The sequence below is a fragment of the Chenopodium album genome, chromosome 3, assembly GCF_948465745.1.
Source record: "Chenopodium album chromosome 3, dcCheAlbu1.1, whole genome shotgun sequence".
Classification (NCBI taxonomy): domain Eukaryota; kingdom Viridiplantae; phylum Streptophyta; class Magnoliopsida; order Caryophyllales; family Amaranthaceae; genus Chenopodium; species Chenopodium album.
The window spans coordinates 38,989,309-38,999,869 of record NC_137836.1 but is presented as its reverse complement, the minus strand read 5'-3'; the positions used below and the strand labels follow the sequence as shown (position 1 = coordinate 38,999,869).

The following is a 10,561-nucleotide window of genomic DNA, read 5'->3' as shown; positions in this document are numbered from 1 at the left end:
TAAAGGGTAAGTAGGATCCATCAGCACATAGTGCAGGCGGCATCCTTCATTGTTGTGAGCATGGTCCTTCTGCACTTCGTGCATTCAGTACTCAAAATAAAGTAAATAAAGACAAGTATGAAATGAAGGCAAAATTTCATTAACAAGTAAAAAAAAAACTTTACAAAATTTCAAAAGTAATACTTCTTTAGGTTATCTACATTCCAGGTTCAGGATAGCCTCCTACCGTCTGGTGTTTCCATGCGGTAGGTGCCGCCTCTTACTTCTTCATAGATTCGGTAGGGGCCTTCCCAATTTGGAGTTAACTTCCCTTGTTCATTCGCCCTATCGATTGCCTCCATTTTTCATAACACAAAGTCCGCAACTTTTAAGGGGCGCTTGTGTACTCTTTTGTTGTAAGCTCGAGTCATTCTCAGGCAGTAGATCTCATGGCGCAAGGCGGCATTGCCCCTGCGCTCTGGAAGTGAGTCCAATGCCAGGCACATGGCCTCCCAGTTTGCATCTTCATCATATAGCATAATCCGAAGAGTCGGCTCATAGTGTTCAATGGGTAAGACAGCTTCTACCCCCATACACCATGAGAAATGGGGTTTCTCCGGTTGCCCCTTTTGCCGTTGTTCTGATGGCCCATAGGACGTGTGGTAATTCATCCGCCTATAGGCCGCCAGCTCTTTTAATTTTCTTCTTCATGCCGTCTGAGATTAACTTGTTAAAGGCTTCGACTTGGTCATTTGCTTGGGGTCGGCCGACTGATGCGAAATAATTGGAGATCCCCTGATCTCCCAACCAAGTCTTTATTTGAGGGGTCTCAAACTGAGGACCATTGTCAAAAACCATAGACATAGGCACCCCAAAACGGGTGATGATATTCTTCCAGATGAAGGAAATGACGTCCTTTGTCTTGATGTTTTTGACCGCCTCCGCCTCTACCCATTTGGTAAAGTAGTCCACATCCACTAAGATATAGCGCTTGCCGCCTGGAGCAACCGTATATGGGCCCAGGATGTCCATGCCCCATTTATCAAACGGTACAGGACTATGGATTGTCGTCAGGTCGGTGGCCGGACGATGGATTAGCTTGCCAAATTTTTGACACTTGTCACATTTTTTAACCATCTCCATAGCATCCGCCTCTAGGGTAGGCCAAAAGTAATGCCGCCTGGCCCTGACAGCTAAGGATCTGTCGCCAACATGAGAGGCACAGTATCCGACATGCAATTCTTCAAGAACTTCTTACCCCTTTTCTTGGGTCACACACTTCAAAAGAGGCTTCAGAAATCCTGCTTTAAAGAGCTCTCCTTATCTTATCTCAAAGCTTGCAGCCCATTTCTTCAGCACGGCCGCCTCCTGAGGTGAATCTGGGAGGGTGTCGTCTGTTAGATATGCCCGGATGTTGTCCATCCAGGTAGAGCTTCGGTCAAGTACTCCAATGGGGTCTTCATCAGAAATACTTCTTTTTTCCATGACTTCCTAGAAGACTAACCGAGGCGTTTCGCAGGACGCGGATGACGCCAGTTTGGACAGAGCATCTGCCTGATTGTTTGCTGATCTGGGCACTTGATTTAAATTGAAGTCTTCAAGTGTCCCAGCTTCAGCCCTGACCGCCTGCAAGTATTTCATCATAACCGGATGGGTGGCTTCATAGACACAATTGTATTGGCTAACGACCAATAACAAGTTAGAGCAGGCGTCAATTCTCGTTGCCCCTACCGCCTTGCACATCCGGATGCCGGCTAGCAGGGCTTCATACTCGGCCTCATTGTTTGAGGTCTGGAACTTGAACCGTAGTGCATATTCATATTTGTCCTCTCAGGAGACTGACAAATTACGCCTGCACCATAGTCGTTCATCGTGGAACTCCCGTCCACATACACTTTCCAAACCTGATTAATATTGTCCGGTTCAGCCGGCCTTGTCATTTCAACAATAAAGTCGGTGTAAGGAGGGTGTTCCCATCGTAAGGGGATCCTTCCTTAGATGCCCATTGACCCTTTAAAAGCTTAGGACTTTACACTTGTTAGGGCACCTTCAAGAGCTTCAATGGATGGATTAGTTTTGATGAGTAGTTGGGAAGAAAAAGGGAAAAGTAGTATGATAGTAAGAGAAGTAAAGAGATTAGGGTTTTGAGAATAATAGGGTTTTAATTCTGATTTTTCCGGTCCTCGTAATGCTAAACGAAGACCCCTATTTATAGGTGTAGGGATCTAGGTTTAAGGTTTTAGAGCCGCGTCGTCAGGTGGTGGAGTTGCGTTGGTTTGCGTTTTGCCTTATACGAAAGCGCGTTTTTAATACTTCCATAACTTTTGATTGCGGAGTCGGATTAAGGCGTGAGAGATATCATTGGAAAGCTCTGAATATCTACTTTCCAATTCCGTTAGAATTAGGCTAAAATATGTTATGGATCAAAAGTTATGGCCATTGCTAATAGTACTTATTTGCATCTAGGGAAGAACTAGGCCAGCTGCTAATAGTCTTTTTTTAATTTTAAAAAAAATTCTATTAACAACTGGCTAAGGACTAGGCTAGCTGCTAATAATCATTTCTCTAAATAAAAAAAAATGCAATTTTTCCAAATTAATATAAAAACTATATTATATACTATTGTATCAAAATCTATGTTAATTGTGCAATGTACATTAATTACAAACAAAAACATAAATTACAAGGCTTCTAAAGGAACACAACAACAAAAGCCTCCAAAGACGACAATTACGAGTAGCAATGAGCAGCAACACCGCCAACACCAACGACTCAAATTGACTAAATTAGCCATGCATTTTCCTTTAAAAAAAACCACAATAAACAACATTATATTAGAAATTGATCTAAATCAACCAAAAAAAACACAACAAAAACCGATGGAGAGAATTTAGATACTTAAGTTTATATATTCCATACATAATTTATAAAAGGACATCTCAGTGGCATTGTAACTTTAAGAACTGACAAGTAATTTGGAATATACCATCAATAAGAACCTAAGAGGTCACAAACAAACTGTACATAATCTTGCATGAGCAGCATGCTAGAAAAACAATTAAAATTAAATTAGATCCTATTGGTACACATGGAATGTACGACTATTTGTAGGCAGAAAATACTAGTGTTTTAAGCATTTTGTATTATTTCAAAATCAAAGACTTGCTTGCTAGTTTGGGCAGTACTGTTCATTAAATTTTCTTATAAAGGTTGCATATGACTTACTCGGGATGATTTTTCATGTCAATGTGACAAGACAAAATTTTTACTTTCCAAAAAGTGACTATATATTCTCAGAGAACATTTTAGTTCCATGCATTAATGAAATTACTCTGTTCTATCTTATGCCTTACAATTCAATTTTTGAAGCAAGCAATTCAACTGATCTCTTATTATCCTTAACCCTGCTTTTCAATTAACTGATGTTCAAGTCATTTCTTCTCATGATAGGATGCCGAAGTCAATAAATGTTAATTGTTTCAATAATTCGTTAAAAGAAAAAACCAATTTAAAAGGCACCAAACCAATAAACTTTAGCATACCTGTTCTACAAGCAACTTTATCATTTCCTCAAAAAAAAAAAGGAACTTTATCATTTCCTCATAGTCTGGCACATCCTGCAAATTATTTTACAAGATGAATAAAGATGATAAACTTTATGCCCATCTGAACACCAATGCTTTAAGCTTATTTAATCATTAATACAGTGCCAATTAGTAAACATTGAATCACATAAGACAAGATCAAACAAATAAAGGTTTCCATAAGTCAAAATTATTGGGCAAAGTTTTATGCTAAAAAAATAGTCAACACTTGTAAACGATCATTTATATCAACTTACTACTAAAGCAAGGAAAGGACTGTACTAGTTGCTCATTTTCTTTCTTTATTATTGATTGTAAAGAAAAGTGTATAAAGAACAGATAAATAGACTAACATATATTGAAAAAAATTTAAGTGAATACTAGTTTTGGGTACAACTTATACAGAAAAATCATGAAGACAACTTGTAAGACAATCTAAATAATTTCGGAGGCAAATTCAAAACTCCTTGCTACTAAAGACATGTAATATTGTAATAATGATTCAATTAAAAATATGAATTGTTAAAAGAAAAAAAAAATAACCATATGAGTTGCTCCATAAGACCATAATTACTAATTAGTTTCCCTCATTCTAGTTGAGTACTTGACTTAGTTGACTAGTTTCCCTACATGGCTAAAAGTTCCCTCTCATTTTCATATTCACTTTCCTTTCCCTTACACTTATCATCTGTTTCCATTTTACAAGTCAATGAACAATAATTTTTTCTCTAATCACTAAACTAAAACACTACCTAAGTTAGATATAGAAATGATTTTTTTTTTTCTTTCAGACCTTGCTTTCTCTTTCTGTACATAGCATTCTCCTCATTTCTTTCTCCTCCTCTACAACACCCCTTGTAATTAATACTCAATAATGAAAAATCTTATTACTCTGATAAAAACAGCACCAATTCTCATATTTTTATCAAAATTTAGAAGTGTTCACCTTTGATAGCAATAATAAACCGGAATAGTATTATAATCAATTGTACTGTTCAAAACAATAATTGTATTAATGATTAAATGACTGCACAAACGTAATGAAACAAGATAGTTTGAGAAAGTTGTATTGCAGAGTAAATAAACTGAGATTCAAACAAAAAATCACCTTATTCATGCTATTGTCCTGAGTCGTGCCGCTGTGATAAATCTGATAATTAATCGAACATGTCACTGCAATATTACCAACTCGTCAGCCAAGAAAAAAAAAATTGAAAAAAAGCTACAATCGCTGCCAATTCCACCATCAAAACTAAAACCATTTCAAAAACAAAAGCTTTACCTTTCTGATTACACAAATTAAACCTAGCTCTAACAGCTAGAGTCATCACCAATTGAGATGAATAAAAGACGAAGGAATGTCTTTTCATTAGCTATTTTGATAGTGATTGAGTATTTTCAATCTTAGGGTTTTGAGAGTTTGATACTCTTGTAAATTCTTAGCCATTGTAAGAGCTTCTATTTCGAGGTAAAAGTAAGATGATTCTTTGAAGCAACAAATGACTAGTAGCAACCACCTTGTTTACTTCGCCTTCTCCCTCGTAGAAACCCTAAGTAGCCAAATCAATGGAATACAACTTAATAAGGCCGATAGAGAGTGAATACTACTTTTGATGAGGAATTGAGGAATGCTTGATTAATGAGGGTTTGAATGTTTGATAAGGAGAGAAAGTGGGGAGGGTTTGATGAGGAGAGAGACTGAGAGAGTGAGCTTCATATCCATAGAGGGAGGCGGAGAAAACAAAGGAGGGTTTATTTCAAGTCTGAGAACCACTTTTCAGTTTAAATTTGAACAATATTTTTTTTAATTAAAAAGGTACGGAATAATAGTGTTTAGCAACTCACGCTTTAAGGCCCGCTACAATTATTTGGTCGATTTTTGTTGACTTAAGCATTTTCAGCGGGCATTAACTAAGTCAACTACTAATAATTTTTTTTATTTAACTTGACAGTTTTTTTTTTTTTGACAGTTATTAGCAGCTTACATATTTGTGCCAGCTGCAAATGTCATAGTATTTGCAACTGGCATTAGATAGGCCAGCTGCTAATATTAATTTCAACTTTTACACATCTACTATTAGCAACGCTCATATCTATGTCAGTTGCTAATGACATTGTATTTGCAAATTACAATATTTTAGCTTGTTGCAATTATTGTTTTAGTAACTAACGTACTTAACGTCAGTTGCTAATAGGGGTGCTGCTAATAGCAATTTTTCAATTAGTGTTGGCTTAGAATTGGGCTTATAATATACCGTTAGAAAGCTCTTTGAAAGGGATATCCATCTGTATAGGCCTTGCACGGGAATTTGATGGTTGTTTTATCTTTTTGGCTCGATTTTCAACAATGTAGGTTCCATCGGATCCAATCATTGCATTTGACGCATTTGGGTATGTTGTTAATCAAGTTTAAACATGTATGAACACATTTTAGGGCTAATTAGTAATCGGACAAGGCTCTAAGATAACTTGGTCTCAAATATGGGTTTTAACTTACTTCATAATTCTTTTCATAGTCCATAAGCATTTCAACTTTGATCTAACATGAAGAACGGATTTTTGTAACATCATCACACTTTCTTTCGAGACAAGAGGCCAAAAGTAGGTGTCTACAGTTAGCCCCCACTTTGATCGAGTCTAGAATAGACGATGATCAAAGTAGTCAAGGAAATAAATCCAAGACTCATTCCGCGAAGTTCTCAAAGAATTGAGAATCTTTCAGAAATTTTAAGGATGTGGAAACAATCCTTGGTTCACTAAGTGTTCGAAACAAGTAGCTATTGAGGCTAGGAAAAGTTTTTTCCTAGTCTTAACGCGCTAAAGAATCTAGATTGATCCTTTGCAATTGTAGAACGCTTTTACAAGTAAAGGTGTTCTGGGTGATGTCAAGTCATGAGAAGAGATCAGTTATTAAAAAAATAATAAAAGGGGATGATTTCCTCTCAATCGTGTCATCGTTGGTCTAAATTCCCTTGATATATCATTGAAACTTTAGCCTGACTTTAACAAAGTAAAAAGATGAAAAAGGTGTTTTCAGTATTCGAGCCGAAATGGTCTGGTATTCGAGCCGGATGTCCACAAGATAGAAATACATGTCTCAGGACTGGAGGCATATATCCAAATCCAGTGAGAGGGAAGAAAGTCAACAATTCTCTCAGCAGTTTTGTCCACAAGATGAGTACACGTGTCTCAAGACTGGGGGCACGTGACTACATAGGCGCGACATTGTCTCGTCGCTTCTTTATACATGGGGTGGACGAACACCCTAACTGTCCGGTAAGCTAGTAAGCTCACTAACTACTGTATTTGCTTCCAATCAAGAAGTGTCTGTTCCTGATGGTTTGGCGCGCCTGTCGACTCGTGAGCTAACGCCTAAAGTAATCCTCTACCTTTTAGTTCCGAGAGGTAGATCTCGCAAAGCTTGGGCTAAAGTGAAATTTTACGCAACACCTACGTCGTACAATTTTGCGCCGTACGATACGCCTTTTGCATTTTTACGCTGTATGACCACGCCTTCCTTTTTGCTTCGGATGTGAAAAAAGAAGAAAAGCCAGACATTTATAACGCCAGTACAGCAAAATGACAAACCTGTCTATGGGTGCTTTTACGTAAAGCACCACCACGGAACATCTTAAGACACTCTAACAAAAAAACGTTCAAAACGTATGCTTAGGGAAGGCACAATGCACGGTGTGCATGCAAGATGATGCAAAAAACTATCAAAGAAGAAAAGAAACCACTAGATGCAAAGCAATTTTAAAAGATTTCGATAATTCGCGCATTATTACGTCTAACAACGTACAAAACCGTTGAGAAAAATTCAAAACGCATCGAAATCTGAGTACTGGTTTTTTAAGTGACCAATGTCTGCGTGCAACTCAGTAGGTCGCGTTGGTCAAGCGCGCGCAAGAAACTTGGTTGCGCTGGGATTCCATGCGCAAATTTATGATTTGCGCGCAACATTTGAATTAGTAAAAGATTTGGAGAAGCGCGATCTGCAGCTCATTTTCTTCTTCTCATCTTTCTCTAATCTTGATCTCTTTCCATTTTTGGTTGTCGTTTGAAGCTAAGGAAAGTAAATATTTCTCCTTTTATTCTACCAGACTTTGATCTTGGTCAATAAAATGAAGAAATCGAATGAAGAACCCTAACAAAAGTTGGGGTTTTCGATTCGATTTGTTGTCATGAATTTGTTTGTTTGTTGTTGTGACATGTTTAAGCAATATATTGCAACAAATTTCATGCGAAGTGATAAAGTATTGATCCTGTATGAGCCTGTCAAGCATATATGTGTTTTTTTTTTGTTCATTCTAATTTTGACTTTGTGCTCGATCTTTGTTTCTCTTTTTTTTTGCTCACATAGACTATACTTGTTAATTTTAATGTAAATTGAAGTGTTTAGAACAATTATTATTCATTAAAATTATAAATGGAATTTTGAACTTTTATAATAGCATGAATTTGTTCTTGCGACTCATTTTTTTTCATGCGTAAGTTGCAAAATTGGCTTTATCAATGATAAAAATAACCGATGGTTATTATTATTCACTTATAAAACTGTGAGTTCAAGATTTGCACAAAACTAGTTAGTTTAGGAATTTCTTAAAGAGATCATTGAACTGGTGTAGCCTGGTTATATTTCGGTTTCTTAAGCCCCCATTTTACATTTTCGAATGTTGTAGCCCCAAGTGTTGGGTGACTTCGATGTATTGCTTGTTGTCAATGATTAGACCCTTTCATGTTGCTTAAAATGGGTCTATCAATCCCATGTTTCGTCTTATTATGATAACAACTAGGATCTTGAAAACGATTAAACTAGTGTGTTTAAACCGTTTTTTGACCATTCATAGTTTTAACAAAGAAATTTGCTAAGTCTAGTAATATTGGTCATTCATTAGAACAAGTAAGGGGAATATTTTTATTTTTATTTAAGGCCTCAATATTTGTATTTTTATTTTGCGGAATATTGCATATGTTTATCATAAATTGTTTGATCAAGTAACATAATTAATTATCTTGGTCAAATAATAGGAAGTGATATTCTTCCCTTTGTCATTTAAAGTTATTAAGATGGTTCGTAATAAGCTTTGCATGACATTGATTTCGCAGCATAAATAGCGTGTTCAAATCTGTAAATAGAAAGAAGTGGGAATGTCCTGGCTTTTTTAAGCCCCCAATTTGAGGCAAAGAGCGGAAAATTTATACTATTTCCGAGTATTTTAGTTGCCAAATGGGAGGGATAATCCCGACTTACCCCCCAAAAAAGAAATGAACAAAAAAGACGGATTTGTATAAGGAAGGGGAATCCAACTTTCCTATAGAAGAATAAAGAAAGAAAATTTGACATGTTTTCGAAAAGCAAGGATTATTGACTTAATATTTGAATCATCGTGATGACTTGGCAGTGAGGTATACGTGTGATAGTGATAACGATAATTTTTTTTTCATGTAGCAATCATGTTCAATCAATGTTCCTCGCTTAGAGAAGATGGAGATATCCCACGCAGGCAGACATATTAGTTGCTCATGATAAGTTAGAAGACCAATGTTCAAGAGTTGTAAAAGACATCTAAAGTTGACGTCAAGGCTGTCGATATATTAAATCAATTTATTGTGTTAACTTTTTTTCTTTCTAGGCAATGTATATAGAACCTGAATTACCTTGGTAATAAATAGCTCTATTATTAAAAGAAAATAAGATGATTTTTTTTTTGTAAAGTGATAATCATCTCATTTATCTTTGGCAAAAGATATGGAAAATATCGAATTTAGTTTGATTCGATTGCTTTACTAACATGATGTAATCAAGCCAATGGCTATCAAACCATCCAAATCATTTGAATTTTTTTATATGATCTTCTAATCATAACTCAACACTTCATGCATTTTATATATGGGCATGACTACTCAATAGTAGGTCCATATGTGCAAAGGCCTAAGATTGGCCATATTTTCATGGAATGATGATTTTGGTATATGGTTATGGTCTACCTCAAGGAGGGCCTTTCCAAGGTCGCAACGTGGCTAGGCTTGGGGTTATGAACAATGGACAGGCTCAAGTATACTCCCAAAATCCTTTATTTTTGGTGCTTATCAAATTAGAACCTTTCTGCTTTGTGTGACAACTCCTACATTAGGTGCCTTTTCCTTGTCATCTCTCCTTTCTTTTTTTTGACAAGTTTTGTTTTGGGTTTAGAACGATTTTCTTTCTTCTTTTGCATTTGATCTTTCCTTTTGAGTTTAGACTAAATTTGTGTCCCCCTCTTATGTTTCGTTCCCCCAATTTCCTATTTGTATCTTTGCACCATTCCCAGCCCAAGGTATGGAATAATGTAGGTTGAATAACTAAGGCTCAATTGACGAGGCTCAAAAGGGCTACCAAAAAGATGGATTTTCTGTAAGGTTAAGAACATGGTATTATATTTATGGAGTTTCAAGTTGCCTCCTGTGTTGGTGAAATCATCATATCCTTTCTTTATGGGCCTAAGATGGGCCTCTTTTCATTCAATACATCTTGTAAGCTAAAGCTCATCAAGATTCTTAAAGTGTTGTGTATGTATGCCTTTTGATATTGCCTGTTTATATGTATACTTTTATTTAATTCAAGTTAATAACAATAAAGAGATTGAAAAGAGAACAAGATAGACGTACTTAAAAATATATTTTTTATTCATTAATTAATGAGAGTACAAAATAAGTAGATTCGACAGCATGAATCTCTTAGTCTATCATAAAAAAAATAAAAAAAAACAAACAAAGGAAAGAAACAAAACAAGACTTAGGGTGCTATATCTTGAATTGTTGACAACTTCTTGAGATTGCGTCTTCGAGCTTTGTCCGTTTCCGACGTTGGTGAAATCCTCTCTAAAAATCAAGTCCATCTATATGATTCATGGTTTCATTTATCAAGTCCCTTTCAATTAATATTCCCACAGTATAGACTTTTTGAAATGTGTCTAAACCAAGGTATTGTAAATGGCACTTGTATGGTGGAGACA

At 36.2% G+C, this 10,561-nt stretch overlaps 1 long non-coding RNA gene across 1 annotated transcript; it reads right to left on the bottom strand.

The window, feature by feature from the left end:
• Positions 1 to 2,524: 2,524 nt before the first annotated feature.
• Positions 2,525 to 5,324, bottom strand: LOC145613314 (uncharacterized). Its single transcript, XR_014106904.1, has 4 exons — positions 4,846 to 5,324; positions 4,672 to 4,736; positions 3,522 to 3,596; positions 2,525 to 2,781 (listed from the first exon to the last, which is right to left on the bottom strand). It is a non-coding gene; the product is annotated as an uncharacterized LOC145613314 (long non-coding RNA).
• Between the last annotated feature and the right edge of the window lie 5,237 nt (positions 5,325 to 10,561).